General features: G+C 41.2%; 1 protein-coding gene across 15 annotated transcripts in view; it reads left to right on the top strand.

Moving 5' to 3' along the window:
- The window catches only part of ZNF469 (zinc finger protein 469), a 607,005-nt gene that overhangs the window by 524,341 nt on the left and 64,911 nt on the right, over positions 1 to 17,753 (top strand). For 8 of the 15 annotated variants that reach the window (XM_056525555.1, XM_056525556.1, XM_056525563.1 and 5 more), the window contains one exon: positions 12,226 to 12,276. The exons of the other annotated variants lie outside the window; for them this stretch is intronic. The gene's annotated coding sequence lies outside the window, so the exon portion shown is untranslated. The remainder of the gene's footprint in view (positions 1 to 12,225; positions 12,277 to 17,753) is intronic. 15 annotated transcript variants of the gene reach the window in all.

A 17,753-nucleotide genomic window follows, 5' to 3' on the forward strand; every position in this document is an offset into this window, starting at 1 on the left:
GCTCTCTCCAGTCTGATAGCACTCCTATGTGCTCTCTCCTGTCTGATAGCACTCCTCTGTGCTCTCTTCTGTCTGATAGCACTCCTCTGTACTCTCTCCTGTCTGATAGTAATCCTCTGTGCTCTCTCCTGTCTGATAGCACTCCTCTGTGCTCTCTCCTTTCTGATAGCACTCCTATGTGCTCTCTCCTGTCTGAGAGCACTTCTCTGTGCTCCCTCCTGTCTGATAGTACTCCTCTGTCCTCTCTCCTGTCAGATAGCACTAATCTGTCTTCTCTCCTGTCTGATAGCTGTGCTCTCTCCTATCTTATAGTACTCCTCTGTGCTCTCTACTGTCTGATAACACTCCTCTGTCTAATAGGACAGGAGAGAGCACAGAGGAGTCCTATCAGACAGGAGAGAGCACAGAGGAGTACTATCAGACAGGAGAGAGCGAGCACAGGGGAGTCCTATCAGACAGGAGAGAGCACAGAGGAGTACTATCAGACATGAGAGAGCACAGGGGAGTCCTATCAGACAGGAGAGAGCACAGAGGAGTACTATCAGGCACGAGAGAGCACAGAGGAGTGATATCAGACAGGAGAGAGCACAGAGGAGTCCTTTCAAACAGGAGAGAGCACAGAGAAGTGCTATCAGACAGGAGAAATCACAGAGAAGAACTATCAGACAGGAGAGAGCACAGAGGAGTCCTATCAGACAGGAGAGCACAAAGGAGTGCTGTCATACAGGAGAGAGCACTAGCACTAGAGTGTTAGCCCACCCTCACTTACTGGACTTTGTCCATGCCTGTGCTTCAGATTGGACAAAGCCATGATTTTATAAGCCATGATTTCTATAAAAAGGAAATAAAATGTTCTCATGAAGTATATTAGAAAGGCTAATGTTTTGCCAAGATGTACAACCTTATAAAAAGTTTTTGAATCTAATAGTGCCCATTTAAAGGGGTACTCCGCCCCTAGACATCTTATCCCCTATCCGCGCCCCCTCCCATAGACTTGCATTAAGGGAGTTGGGCATTATGTTATGAGGAGGCTGGGCCGTGACATCACGAACCGCCGGCCCCTGTATCATGAGTCATCAGCCACGGAACAAACATAGCTCTGCACATCTGATGACTTGGGGGGCTGCAGGAGAGATCACGGGGGTCCCCCGCAACAGGACCCCTGCAATTAGACATATTGTCCCCTATCCTTGGATAAGGGATAATATGACTGTGGTGGTGTACCCCTTTAAGCATTATTGAGTCTTTTAGGCTTTTAAATATTTCTAAATTTATTGGAAGACTAATTTATAGACTATGAGCAGCATCTTTCAGCATAGGGAACAGATCAAAATCTGCAGTTTTGTAGTGATTAGGAAGAATCAGTGGTGTGTTTTTTTTTAGGCAAGTATTTTATTATGGCAGTGTAATCTGCAGGAGAGTTTATTAATGAAACTATCCTTACAAATAGTGTGTGTCTTCAGAGGGATGCAATCTCTAAGGCTGAGTTCACACCATGTAATGTACGGCCTCAGAATATAGACAGACATTCCAAGCACAGCAGCGCTGACTGATTCAGACAGCGCTAAGGCTAATTTTCCACCTGGTTTTTTCTCTGGCAGTTTTTGGTAAACTGCCACTGCAGTTTTTGAGCCAAAGCCAGAAGTGTATTCAAAAGGAATAGGACATATAAAGGAAGGACTTATACTTCTCCTCCCTTATGGATCAACTTCTGACTTTGGCTCAAAAACTGCAGTGGCAATTTTCCAAAAACTGCCAGAAAAAAAAACAAGTGGAAACTTAGCCATTGATGGCAATGCACATACAAGCAGAACCACCAAAATAATGAAAAGGTTCATTCTTTTGGCAGAGTCCGGAATTTGAATTTAGCAGTATGCACTGTGCTGCAGAATCCTATTGAAAGCTCAGAAACTCTGAAGTGTGAACCCGGCCTAAGTCATAAAACACAGATACAACTATCGTTGAAAAAATGAAAGATCGTAAAGTCACACATCTGATGCCAAGTAAAATATGCAAATTGAAAAGTGTCCAATAGTAAAAGCCAATAGCTTTGTTCATTTAGGAGGCTCTCACGCTGCTATAAAGTACTCAGACGACCCTTCCTGGTGAGTATTTTCTCCTATTTACTGAAGTCACAGTATCACTCCCAATTATAACAATCGCCTCTAACAAGTAGTCAGGGAAATGTATGAGCTTAAGCACTTGGTATGGGGATTTGGCAAGAAAGTAGTGCAAGTTTATATGCTCATTAAGTATGGTTTCTCAGGCCATAGCACCATCTTGTTTATCAGATTGTGAAGCATACACTAATCCACCTGTATAGTGTCAGCTGAAATGAAGGCATAACTCAGAATGTAACCCCTCATAGCCCATGATGTTGAAATGGTGTTAATGCTGGCTTGTTCAAGTGTGAGGATAGAAAATCCAGCTTCCAGAAATATTTTCCATTATTTCATTTCTATTTCCCATCAAATTTGCTGTATTTGGTCATATACGTAGTGAGTCGGAAACGCAATGTTTTCCGGGCTGCCAGCAGTCTAGGGTTTCAGTGGAACGTAAGTGAAAGCAAATGGTTTAGTGGAAATTACATTTACAGGGATGGTTAACCCCTTCTTATCCACCTTTCATTATTTTACAGATCTCTATAAATATTAGCAGTGTTACACATTCTGAACCAGCATAAAAAGAATATCATCTGAAGTATTAAAGTGTAACTTCCATTCGGAAGCTATAGCTCGGAATGTACTAGGGAATGTCGTAAAGGGAACCTGTCAGCTCCCTTAACCATGAAAGCTCTCCCCCGTTCCTTGTAGCTGTAGGGCAGAGCAATGGATGCTGTCCTCATAACTTTTCTCTGATGCCACACTTTTATAAAGATCAGCTTTATTCATTAGCCCCAGCACCTCCTAAGTAGGCATGGTGGCAAAGCCAAAGCGGTATGTAGTCACACTAACCTCACCCTTCTTTCCAGCCATTTAAGCTTGATTAATACCATCATTGCTGGACTTTGTATGAAGTACCTGGCACTCAGGATGCCCATCAAGCCTCAGTAGCTAGTCGGAGGGTGAGAGCAGAGTGATTACATAGCGGTGCATCTCTGCCCCATGAGGTCTTGGGATTGCCAAATACAGATGATTTTTATGAAGGTGTGGCTTTAGAGAAAAGGTTTGGGCACAGCATCCGGACATGGTGCCTTACAACTACAAGGTTCTTTAGAGGGTTTATAGTGGTTAAGGTACCTGCCAGTTTCCCTTTAGCCTCTGAAAGACACAGCCCATTTTGGCCTTGAGCGCATAGCCAATTTTAACTTTTGCATTTTCCTTTTTCATTCTCACCTTTTTTGAGCCATAACTATAAATTTTTTTAACCACAGATTCATATGAGGGCTTGTTTTTTGAGTGAGCAATTGTACTTTGCAATGACACCTTTTATTATCCCAAAAAAATTATGGCACAACAAAAAAATTATTATTTGAATGAGGAAGTTGAAATAAAATGCAATTTTGGGGGGGTTTGCACTTTACACTAAACCTGTGAAACTTATTTTACAAAATAATTATGGTTAAAATTCCCCTATTCTGCTATTGCTCATTGCTATGCATTGATAAAAATTGGTGCCAATTTTACTAGTACAGCCTACCTGCCATATGGCACAGAGCAAATAAGGAGAGCTCTGTCCACCATTGCAGGGGTCCGAGTGTCACTAAGCCCCGTGACAGCTTTAGATGCCGTGATCAGCATTGATCATGGTATATAAAGGTTAATGGTGGGCATCAGCATGATCACTGATGTTCACCATTAATGGTAAGCTCCTGCGATCACTTCATGTACATGATGTAAATGTATGTCATGGTGCACCAGGGCACCAGGGCTCCATAATGTACATTTACATTATATGTCCCCTTTAGCATTTTAGTCAATCTATTTAGCTTTGGAAGTATTTGACTACATACATTGATCAGGCATAAAATTGCAGCCACTTAAAGGTGAAGTGAATAGCATTTATAATTCTTTGACAATGATACCCGTAAAGGGGTGAGATAGATTAGGCAGCAAGTGAACAGTTTGTTAATGAAGCTGATGTGTTGAAAGCATGAAATCTGTGCAAGCAATAATGTGAGTGACTTTAACAAAGGCTACATTGAGGTTTACTTGACATGCAGCAAATAGTATCTACCAAAGTGGTCTAAGGAAGGACAACATGGGCACATCTGGAATAAAGGCTTGCCTATTTGGTTTGATTCTACAGAAGAGCTACTGTACAATGGAAAAAGTAAATGCAGGCTATATAGTGCATCACAGCTTGTAGATTGATAACAGCAACCATGTTGACCTCATACCCCTGCCAACTACAATAGGTACAGGAGCATAATTTAAACATGGAAAAATGGAAGGAGGGGGCCCAGTCTAATCAATTACATTTTCTTTAACATCATATGGTTGGCCAGGTCCATGTGCATCACTTACTAATGGGAGATACAGCATGAGGATGTACTATGGGAGGTAAGCATGCTGGTCCAGCCAATGTAATGTTCTGGGCAATATTCTTCTGGGAAAACATCCTTACACCTGTGTGGATGTTACACTGACCAAGTAGATCCCATTAATGACAACTGTATTTCATATAGGCAATGTTTTTTCAGCAGGAAAATTCATCTGCCACACTGCCAAAAATAGTCAGGGTAGGTTTGAGGAACATAAACTATTCAAGGTGTTGACTTTGCCTCCAAATTCTCCAGATCTCTTTCTGATCAGGCATCTGTGAGATGTGCATGAAAAACTAATCCAATTTCTGAAGGCTTTACCTCTCATCATAAAGGACCTAAAGGATAACATCTTGGCACCAGATACTACAGGACACCTTCAAAGGTTGTGCAGAGTAGATGCCTTTTGGCAGCTTGAGGGAACTGATCAGTATAAAATGTTAAGAGAAATTACAGTTGCATACTGTTGCCCTGGGTCTTCATCAGCAACAACATACTGCAATTTATACCAGAATTTAGTCTGTGATTGGTATCCAAACAGCCTGTCATAAAATAGTTTATAACCACTTAGGTAGTAGACAGGTAATTGAATTTCTCTAATAGATCTGCAGTAGATGTTTCTACTGAACAATGGGACAACAGTTGTTGCAGCATATTTCTCGACAAACAATGTCTCAATATTTTGTGTAAACCCCATTTACCTAATGCACAAAGTCACACAAACCTACAAGAAAATTTTTTGGCACAAAATATGTACTAAAAAGAATATACTTTATTGAAATCCATATAAGATTATATGAAAATATGCATGGCAACAGCCATTTTAGGGGATTACAACATACATTTGACAAAGAGACAGACAATGGCAACTGGAGCACAGAGAGCAAACCTCGCTGAAGAAATATATACGCAATAAAGTGCATGTACCTTCCAACACATGTGTATACAGGGTAATACCCCTGGAATAAGGAAGTCATCCGAAACGGTCGTAGGGGTGGGCATTCTGTGGCTTCTTTTGAGCAGGAGTTACATGTGGGTATTGGCTGTTGTGATTTTTGTTTGCTCTTTTTTGTATTATCTGCACATGCCCTTTTAGCTGTAAGTTTTCAGTCCTAGCCTCTACCTCACATTACCCTGCATACGCTTTATGTATTGGGATGTACATGGCTTTTATTACCTGTGTTCCAGTTGCCATCGTCTGTCTCTTTTGTCATTTGTATGTTGTAATCCTCTGACATGGCTGTTGCCATGCATATTTTCATGTAATTTTATATGGATTTCAATAAAGTATATTATTTTTAGTACATTTTTTCTGCTTCAATTTTTTGTGGTTTTGGTCTTGCGTTTGGCAGATTCCATTTATCTGTTATGTGTAGCCTTGGGGACAGAGTAGGGATGTAGGATTTTTTCTTCTTCACCTCCTATGCATGGCTATTTAGAACACTGATTTTTTTGGTTTGATAATGTACAAAGTATATAAAGGTGCAGATTAGAAACAGACCTATAATCAATGTATATAAATGTTTCTGGTGGTCCTAGTTTCTACACTGATAACACAAAGATTACGGAATCAAGGATTTTTCTGAAATTTTATACTGTAATCCCATGAAAGTACACACAATCAACCTGCCCCAGCTGGAAATGGCTTGGAACAATAGAAATGTGCAACCCATATCTCAAGGGTCCTACATAACATGTTGGTCTTCATTTTATATGCAATCTTAATCGTCGCCTTCTCTAAGATGCATCCAACTAAGCAGCCACAATTTAGGTGTGTTGTATCTCTGTGTCCCTCTATGGTTGGTCAATTCATTTATTTTTATCTATTGTTATACATGGGCAACTCTGCACCTATCACTAACATTATTTCCTAGTTGACTGTATCCTTTCAGTTGGGCTAGTACTGAGACTGAGACTGACCAGGAGGCTGTGCCCTAATTGTCCACTATGACGTTACGCCCAGGATATAAAAACACAAAGATAACTGTCCATACACTTATATAGATTTTCCTGCAGTGTTTATACAGCTGGGAAGAATATACAGTGTTGATGTCTGTGTCTTCATTTAGCTGACACTTACCCTGCATAACTCACCTGGGAATATCCTTTCCAGTCTTGGATAATTAACTGCTTGGCTACCAGTGAAGTCATTAATATAATACAGAACAACTACTTCAAAACTATTTACCCCAGTGAGAATCATTTTCTAGAATTAAAGTCAGTAACTAATACCATACTCTACACGTCACAGATTTTTTCTATGTGGGTTTATAAATCTGCATGCAGACAAAAAATAAGTGATATGTCTAATGTGGCTAATCCGCATCTAAACCTGGGTTGAAATCAGTTGCATAAAAAGTAAAAACCTTGAAATATCAAGTTCATGCAGTCAGTGTATGAAGAAGAATGAATGGGCTGCACTCACCGGAATCAGGTACAAAAGCAGTGCTGTAGTAAAATCATTTTATGCAGCAAGACATGTAAGATGTAACAGATGCCATGAGTCAAATCATTCGTGGGTGACAGCTGTTGCGCGTGCACATGAACGCGTCATCAAACCCAGAAATGTCAGAAATATGATGATAAGCAATGAATTTTTCTAACAGAAAAATCTGCCATCTGCACAGGACCTTGCACAGTGTAGTCTAAGTCAATTTGCAACTACATCAATAGGTTATAAAAAATTTTTTTTGCCATAGGCAACACTTTTTACATTAGAGCTAGTTTTTACCAAAATATTAATCACTTATACAAATAAAATTGCTTTTATTATCACTTCGTATTTATTGTCAATTATTAAAATGCATGTATGTATTATGGCATCATAAATTCCATGGGCAAAATATCTCACCAAAAGCTGTTTTCCCATGGTGCATGTTTTTCATGTGTTTTCTCAAGAATTTTGTTAAAATGATTCCATCTTACAGCAATTGTGCAAATCCCAATAAAACTGCACCATTTGTGCAGTGATTTTACCAAAATCACTTTAAAGCCTCGGGAATAATGCATAAAAGAACACTGTGTGAACCAAAGAGTTAAAAGAACCAATTAATCTTGCCTAATACATTTGGCTAAGGCTGGCGCCTCACATTATTACAAATGTGGTTGTTCATGAGATCAAAATATAATCTGAGTATCCTCCTGATTTATAGGCACTGTTAACTCAGATTAGAATCAGCTCTCTAGAAGGCCGTGTTCCTTTGCCTACTTTTCAATTCGGATGACGGGGGTCCGGTTCTCTCTTGTCCAATTGGTAATTACTTTTCTTTGCTTGACACTGTGTTCTTACTCCGCTCCTTGCCCTTGGTACTTATTTTCTCGTTACATATTGTACTGCCTACTATTTGTTCTTACTCTTACCTGCTCTTGATTCCTTATTTTGGTTTTAAGTCCTCCATCTTTCTTACTATTTGATTTCTATTGGGTAGTTCTTTTGTACTTTTTCTAGTACTATATTGTATAGTGCTCATATCTTACATGGACCCCGTGTTCTGTCTCTGTATTACAGAGTTGTATCTCTGTCATACCAATGTATGTATACAGAGTATGTCTTTATATCTTAATTTAGCATTTATATATCAATAAAGGAACCTTTTTCATGATTTGATCTCTATACATTTTTTTTGTTTATGTATTAGTGATTTTGGTGTGGGATTTTTATGTTCTTTGGGACTTTAGTATATCCTAATTTTCAATCATCATACATATTGTGTTAAGAGATTTTGATCAAAACCTGACTTACAAAAAAACGGAAGATAATTATTTTATCATAGTATTTATTGGCATAGAATTATATTTTTGTGCTTTTTTTAACCCAAGGATCTAACAATCTATTGTATTTTAAAGTTACAAACTGGAGTTTGGTCGTAATATGGACTGGCCCACATCAAAGCTCCCAGATCTGCAAGGTCATTCTTTCTGTGAGCTTGAAAAGTCTTGTGATTATAAGTGTCTATTCTAGTTTTCAGATGTGGCCAAGTTTATTTTAATCTCTAAATTTCTGATAGGGACGGGTGCGGTTCCATGTACTGAAATTTAGAATGCAGGAACTCATAATATGGGGTTAGTGATGCATGTTGACGTCTATTCATTCATGCTGTTGTCCAGTGGATTATAAGGAGTAACATTTACAAAATTTGGTCCAGAAATCCCCCAATTTGTAATTTACCATGTCACCCAACAAAACTCTAAGAATACCTTTGTAGCACAAGGTTCTATAAACAAAATGTTACTATTTGCAAGAATGTAAACAAAACTAACAGTAGAAGCAGTGCATCCTTAAAGGGGTACACCGCCCCTAGACATCTTATCCCCTATCCAAAGAATAGGGGATAAGATGTCAGATCGCTGCGGTCCCGCTGCTGGGGAGCCCCGGGATCCCCGCTGCGGCACTGCGCTATCATTACAGCACAGAGCGAGTTCGCTCTGCACGTAATGACGGGCAATACAGGGGCCGGAGCATCGTTACGTCACAGCTCTGCCCCTCGTGACATCACGGCCCGCCCCTTTCAATACAAGTCTATGGGAGGAGGCGTGGCAGTTGTCACGCCCCCTGCCATACACTTGCATTAAGGGGACAGGCCATGATGTTACGAGGGGCAGAGCAATGATGTCACGCTGCTCCGTCCCCTGTATCGCCCGTCATTACGCACAGAGCGAACTCGCTCTGTGCTGTAATGATAGCGCAGTGCCGTAGCGGGGATCCCGGGGCTCTCCAGCAGGGGGACCGCGGCGGTCTGACATCTTATCCACTATCCTTTGGATAGGGGATAAGATGTCTAGGGGCGGAGTACCCCTTTAAGGTTATGTTCTCATCTTATTTGGGTATTTTATTGGAGCAATCCATCGGAAGTATTTCTTAATGATATATACACACTGTACACACAGCATGGCATACAACGGCTACACAGATTTTGCTATCTTCTTTAATTTTAGATAGTTAGCAATGGCTCGGGGAACAAAAGATTGAAAAAGAAACACATTTTTAGCTAATGTTTCAGCATTCCTCTAAGACATGACAGAGCCAGAAAAATGCCACAAAACTACAATATATGTGCACCCCCTTCACATGTATAAGTCGTTTTTCAGTAAAGGCCGGGTGATGAGTAAGGACATAACTTAATTTCTTAAGTCCCAGAGGAAATGCTGTACGAGAAAATATGCTGTAGATAGTTTCTCCATATTTTCTGGTTTCTTGGGTTTGATAGAAAGGAGATTGGTCCTTTTGAGAGACCATTTATAACCCTGTGTCTTGATGTTACTTTGTGCCTCTGTTCACATAATTTTTTTTTTTTTTAATTTACATTGCCAGGAACACTCAAACTACCCATATACATACTACTGTAAATGTTTCCTTTTGGCCTCCATTTGGCTGATATATATGACAGTATACTGCAAAATGATTATAAAAAAGGGTATGAAATAGTGTAGTAGGCTATACAGCGGGACAATCAGAGGCCTCTGTTAAAGAGGACTTTTGGTCATTCCAAAAATATTGAGTTTTTGTAGCATCGGGTTTCCTATTTCCAATCATATTTTTACTTTCCTTCTATGCCCCCCAGTTCCTGAGATATTAGTGTTTTATGGTTTGGTTGTGTGGTGTCGGTGAGGGCAATGTGTGCATTGACATTTTCATGACACAAGGGCTTGGTTGGCCTATACACCACCTAGCTAGCTTCACCTGTGCTAGGCACGGGGCAAATAATCACTCCAATGCAAGGTTACGGTTAACTGGCTTGCTTTACCGAGGTTGGAAAGATTGTACAATCCGTTATAGCTCAGATTAGCATGAAGGAGTTGCAGGGTGAACTTAGGGAAGCTTATCGGCTTGTTGGAACTTATAGTTGATTTTGCTGTATATGACTGACTTGACTTATATTGCCGCCCACGCTAGACTTTAGTTACTTGGACTTGACTGAAGTAATCCCCAGACTGTAAGGCTTACCGCAAGCCTTTGACTTTCACCTGGGTACTGGGGTTAACTGGTAGTAGATGCGTGGTTGCTGGACTAGGCCTCAGGCCTCCTTCAGGATCACCTCACAGACAGACTCCACTCCTCACCAAACTGTACCTCAGCATGCATTAGACTGAACTCTGAACTCTAGCTACAGTATATAAGGGGACAATTTAGAGCCTTCCCATTGGGTAGATAATTCACATGTTCTCCTCTGCATACTCCCCTAACAAAAAGGTTCATAGCAACAGGTTTTTCAAAGTAACAGTGCATAGAAAATACTCATACATTAACCATTGTATAACATTGCATTACATAGTGAATTATAAGGAGTTCTGAGGAGAGTGGGCCAAAGACAGACATCGAAGCAGCATCTGCCACACAGGATGGGCAGAAGTACAGAAGAACATGAGATTCTGTTTCAGGTCACCACAGTTGACTGTCTGGTCACAGAGTAGTTATATAAATGTAAATTTAATTTAAAAAAGAGGTGTTTACTAGGTTCAGTGGTGTGCAACTATGATGGTCAGGGGGCATAAATCATGCCCAGGGGTGTGTTGGTAGGAAGCTCCTAATCACATCCCCTGAACCTCTCATTCACACCCCAGATCTTTCCATTTCAGCTTTTTCCCCTCTGTAAATTCCATTAGTCATGGCCTACAAATACTGATGCAAAATACTTACCACAATAAATCTGTAGTGCTTACACCACTTGGTCCTAACAGGCATCATGTGTGTTAAACACAAATACAATTAGGTATTCTTACCCAGTATACTTTTCACATGTAGTCTGTGTCGGAATACCACACATAATAGGCGTCCATTTGTTTTCATTAGAAGTAAGCAAAGTAGTTGACAGTACAATCTTCAGTGCACATTCCTTCTATGCTACTTATTGACACATTTTCTGTGAATATTTCCTATGAAAAATGGGCCAGACAGCCAAGACGTAGCCCCATTAAAATGGGCTAACCTATATTCTAATCTGCTACAAAATCCACTCAGGTAGAGAATGAAATATGTAGCCAAAATCCAAGTGTATATCCAAGGCCACACATTTAACAGTGCATTTTTCCACCAGAGAAATATACTGTGTAAATGTAGCCTTAGGAGCGAACAAAGAACATGGAGACACTGGGAAGATGAATGAAGCAGACAAGTGGAGCACTGTTTATTTCTACAGTCTGTATTGCTATATAAAAATAAACTCTACACTGGAAGACGAAAATTTGTAAAGGATCTAAGTTTGTCATTGTACAAAAAAGGGTAGATGCTAGTTTAATAATTCTGCAAAGCTGGAAAAGAGCAGAGGCACTTAGAGATATCTATAACCTACCCATCACCTTCTTCATATAGACAGTATATATTTGCCACCTCCACACAAAGTGCTGGGCCCCGTGAGCTCGCCCACTCTCTGCAAAGATTCGACAGTATCTCCATTTAGTTCCTGTGTTTGCACATCTGTTAGTTGTGAAGAGTCCCTTCACAGGGAACATGTGAGGAGCTGCTTTCATCCCTCAGCCCAGCGAGAGAGATAAATCAAACTAAAATGGTCACATAAAATATGCAGCTAAATAACATGCTCCAGGGAGCCCAGAAATGTCAACCTTTTCCTGCCTTTTATCTGAAAATGCTTCTGGAGAGATGAGGACTCTCTTCCTGGCTAGATCAAGACTTTTTGATTTAAAAGTTGAAAATGGTATATGGCAGCAGTAGTAGTAGTAGTAATAATAATAATAATAATAATAATGATAATAACAATAATACAAATTAATTATTATTATTATAGAATTGGACAGAAGAACACCTGTAAAAGAGCTGCTGAGACACACCTGATGAGGTATTTTGCTAAATTTTGGCACATAAATATGTGTATGATCACATCAAAACAGTATAGAATCATAGAAACATAGAATGTGTTGACAGATAAGAGCCATTTGACCCATATAGTCTGCCCAATACTGAATACTTATGAATAGTCCTTGTCCCTACCTTATATGAAGGATAGCTTTATACCCATCTCTATCTTATATGAAGGATAGCCTTATGCGATCTCCAGGCCGGCAGCGTCAGTGTCCGGAACACGGAAGCTTGGAGCTTTCATGTTCCTGGCGTCACACCACTTCCCTTCCATTCATGTCTATGGGAGGGAGCGTGAAGGCTAGTAGGTAGCCGTCACACCTCTTCCAATAGACATGAATTGAGGGGGTGAGGAGGCTGTAGTCGCCAGTCATCCGGCACGGAGCAGGGTTCGCTCTGTGCACGGATGTCCCAGGGTGCCATGCCGGAGATCCTTCAGATAGGGGATAAGATGTTTTTGCTGGAGTATCCCTTGAAACTCCTTTACTGTATTTGCTGCTACCACATCTGTAGGAAAGCTATTCCATGAATCCACTACTCTCAGTAAAGTAATACTTCCTCATATTACTTTTAAACCTTTGCCCCTCTAATATAAAACTATGTCCTCTTGTGGTAGTTTTTCTTCTTTTAAATATGCTCTCCTCCTTTACCGTGTTGATTCCCTTTATGTATTTAAAAGTCTCTATCATATCCCCTCTGTCTCTTCTTTCTTCCAAGCTATACATGTTAAGGTCCTTTAACCTTTCCTGGTACGTTTTATCCTGCAATCCATGTACTAGTTTAGTATCTTCTCTGAACTCTCTCTAGAGTATCTATATCCTAATGGAGATACGGCCTCCAGTACTGCGCACAATACTCCAAGTGAGGCCTCACCAGTGTTCTGTACTGTGCACAATGCTCCAAGTGAGGTCTCACTAGTGTTCATAAGCACTTCCCTCTTTCTACTGCTAACACCTCTCCCTATACACTTAAGCATTCTGCTGGCATTTTCTGCTGCACTATGACATTGTCTGCTACCTTTAAGTCTTCTGAAATAATAACCCCTAAATCCCTTTCTTCGGATACTGAGTTTAGGACTTTATCACATAGTCTATACTCTGCCTGAGGATTATGTCCCAGGTGCATTATATTGCACTTATCCACATTAAACTTTAGTCTGACTATTCTTCTACTTTAGGCCCCTTTCACACTACCGTTAAGTTCCTGCATTCTGATACCTGTTATTCAGCAATAACGGGTCATGAAAAAATTGATGAAATAACTGAATACAACAGATGATAACTGATTACCAATTTTGACGGACATTCTGTCAAAATAACGGACATGTGCCATAAGTTTTCACTTGTTATAGTCCGTTATTTTATGTTGGTTATTTTATTTCCGTGGGACTTTTTGGTTGTGATGCTGTACTGAGCATGCTCAGTAGCAATAATAGATCATAACAGAACATAAGAAAACAGACAATAACTGATGTAATTTGTGAACATCTGTCACCCATAGACTTCAATATTAAATTAAATTTACCGGCCGTTATTCCACCGTTATTTTTGATGGAACAAAAATTAGTGCAAGCACCGTCTTTTGTGGCGTCAAAAATAACGTACGTTAGTTATAACGGGACATAACTGATGCTAAAGGATGTTCAAAAAATCCCATTGACATGAATGGGATTTTTTGACAAACGTTTTCAGGACTATCTGAGAGGAGTTCATGACGGAGGTTTTTACAGGAGGATAACGGTAGGGTGAAAGGGGCATTACCAAAACCCTTTTCCATTTGGCGTATCCCTCCAGGAATATCAACACTGTTACAAATCTTTGTGTCATCAGCAAAAGACACCTTGCCATCGAGACCTTCTGCAATATCACTGATAAAGAGTATACGATCAAAACAGTACAAGCTATGGTTCCAGAATAGGCCACATAGTCATTGATGGCAAAAGTGAGTGGTTCTCATTAAGCCTTGTGAAAGAGGTAATATGCAGGTGTCTGAAAGGTGGGTACAGCATTTTGCACAAACATTGGCAACATTTTATCCTTTTATGCTGCCTGCATAAATTTTCCAAAAGTGGGTGAGGCTTAAGGGGCTTATAAACTTAAACGCAATTATTACAGGAATTACAAATGTCAAAAACTAGACTAAATTTGGTGAACAGACAATGCAAGAGATGCACCAAATATATTAGAGGCTTAAAGGGGTGCTCTGGCAATAGAGATCTTATCCCCTAGGGGATAAGATGTCTAATCGTGGGGGTCCCGCCGCTGGGGACCCCCATGATCTTTGGCGCTGCACCCCGGTCATCCGTGCACGGAGCGAACTCCGCTCCGTGCCGGATGACTGGCGACTACAGCTGCCATGCCCCCTCCATTCATGTGTATGGGAGAAGGCATGACCAAGCTTCCGTGTTCCGGATGCCTCCGCTGCCGGCCCTGAGATAGCGGAGGTTCCAAGCCGCGGGACCCCCGCAATCAGACATCTTTCCCCTTTTTCTTTGGATAGGGGATAAGATGTTTATCGCCGGAGTACCCCTTTAAGCTCTTTTAATACAAATGGTGCTTTTTACTTATACCTAAAAAAAAAAAAACACACCTGTGTTGGTATTGCAGGTCAGTTTCATTGAAATTACAGGAACCAAGTTTTAATACTACACATAACCTGAGGACAGATGTGTTGCTGCTTTTTTATTTTTTTATTTTTTTATTGCAAGCATGTGAGAGGGTGGTTGTAATAACCCCCAACCCCCTCCATTGTTTTTCATCAATTCCTGGTCACATATTGGCTCTTCACAGTTTACCCCTATCATATCATGTTACTGGCAACAACAAAAAATTGCAAAATGTAATGAAGCATTTATAAACCATGCACTGTAGCCCTAAAACTGCAAGATGGGTCAATTTATACCAGCAATGTGGCAACAAATTTCAGCTCATTGTGTAGCCCAGAAGGCCGAACTCCAGTCCTGCTCATAAAACAGAGTACGTGTAACAATGAATCACAGCTATTGACCGGCAGTCCGGGGAAGGAGAGAGATTTGTGCTTCTGTGTTTCGCTCAGAGTATTGTCTAGACTTGCTTGTTAGTGGAATTCTAACGTTGCACATAATGTACTCTTTATAAAGAATAAAATGTGTATGCTTAATTTGGGAAGACAGCTTTGTTTTCCTCTAAATCAAATAATTTCTTTGTTGAGACAGAGCAGCCTTTAAGTTAAAAAACAACATTTAAAAAGAGCCCACTGTTGATTAAAGGCAACCTTACTTTCTCTGAATCAGTAGTAACCACAATGGAATAAGCCATTAGATGAAAACTGTGTCTAGAATCCTCCCACCCTCGAGGCAGGCATTCTTTTGTCTTGTACTGTACATTGGCATACTACAAGGGAACAAACTGTGATCTTCAGCTTTACGATATTACAACACTTACAATCTCACACATTGATCATGTCGGAGGCCACACATTGGCCTCTGGGCTCATGGAAAGTTAGACACTCAACCATTGCTCTCCATCATCTCCAGGAATCCCTCCCTATCAAATGTCTAAAGACAGGACGTCTTTGGTCTGTTATCATCATCATGACTGACCGCATCTAAAACCACAACATAACACTGTGCAAGCATCATACTACTGCATGTACAGGTTACACAACTAATACGTAGGTGTCGATTGAGGAACTCTCCTTTAATTAATCAATGTTTGACAACCTGATATCACCTCAATGACAGATGCTGTAATTAAACAAATGTCAGTCCAGCTCATAACCTAAAATCATCTCCTAGTTAAGTAGAGAGGACAGACAGGCAAACATCTAAAGGCACTTCTGTTGAATCAGGTAGATCTTCTAAATTATACAGTATTAAAATGGTATAAATGCAAACAATGGCATAATGACTGCTTCTTAGTGTCACTTTTGTGTACTATTTGTATTGTTATGCTTAAAGGGGTACTCCGCCCCTAGACATCTTATCCCCTATCCAAAGGATAGGGGATAAGATGTCAGATCGCCGCGGTCCCGCTGCTGGTGACCCCCGAGATCTCCGCTGCGGCACCCCGCTATCATTACTGCACAGAGTGAGTTTGCTTTGTGCGTAATCACGGGCGATACAGGGGACGGAGCAGCATGACGTCATGGCTCTGCCCCTCGTGACATCACGGCCCGTCCCCTTAATGCAAGTCTATGGCAGGGGGCGTGATGACCATCACGCCCCCTCCCATAGACTTGTATTGATGTCACGAGGGGCTGAGCCGTGACGTAACGATGCTCTGGCCCCTGTATTGTGCGTCATTACGTGCAGAGCAAACTCACTTTGTGAAGTAATGATAGCGCAGTGCCACAGTGGGGATCCCGGGGCTCCCCAGGAGTGGGACCGCGGCGATCTGACATCTTATCCAATATCCTTTGGATAGGGGATAAGATGTCTAGGGGCGGAGTACCCCTTTAAAAGGACTGTCTGCTTTGTACAATCCCTTTCTTGTTAGGAAGGTCTCCTGGTCTAGCTTATAACAGGTTGGCCTGCTGTTTAGACACCGCGTAATCGGCTGCAATATGCAGTAGAGCCCATCAGCATGTTAAATTCTCCTACAGCACAACCACAGGAGAAATGAAGCATACCATATTTTTCGTCATATAAGACGCTCCGGCATATAAGATGCACCTAATTTTATAGGATAAAAATCTAGAAAATAAAGATTCTGAACCATTGGCTGTCCGGGCACGCTGGGAGTTGTAGTTTTGCAACATCTGGAGGTCCGCAGGTTGAAGACCACTGGTATAGGAGGTAGTACTCACGTGTCCCCGCCGCTCCGGACCCATCACCGCTCGTCACCGCTACACCGGATGTCGCCCTCCATCGCTATCGCCGCGTCCCCGGGGTGTCCCCGTCGCTCTGGAACACCTCTGTGCTGCCCGGTATCCTCACTCTCCGTCGCCGCCATAATGTCGCTACGCACGCCGCTCCTCTTGGATGACGGGACGGCGTGCGCGACGATGTGATGACGACGAAGGAGAGCGCCGGCCATGCAGGGGAGTTCATGAAAATGACCCACCATGAACACAGGTCTTAGTGATTCTACTGGCCTGAGTACTCGTCACTAAGGTTTTCAGATGGCATTGTAGTGATCTACATTCATACCCATTCACACTGAGGAATTGGCAAGGAATTGACGAGGAATCATTTCGGTCAGAAAATTCTGTTTGGAGTGGACTTGGTGTAGAATCTGAAGAGGAATTTGATGCAGAATTTTTAAGAGGAAATCTGGAGGAGGAACAGTTCTACAACCACTCAGATGTAAAAAAAAATAACTGTTCTCTTAGATCGGCACTTGTATACAGAACCTTTTAGAAGGTTCAAGCATCATATGGAGAAGGCTGGACAAATGATTGTTAGATCGTTCATACAGAGCACTGCTGCCGTCATCTGTGGCCGCAGATCCCCTATAACACGATGAGATATGCTTCCAA

Source organism: Hyla sarda, chromosome 6 (genome assembly GCF_029499605.1).
Source record: "Hyla sarda isolate aHylSar1 chromosome 6, aHylSar1.hap1, whole genome shotgun sequence".
NCBI classification, from domain to species: domain Eukaryota; kingdom Metazoa; phylum Chordata; class Amphibia; order Anura; family Hylidae; genus Hyla; species Hyla sarda.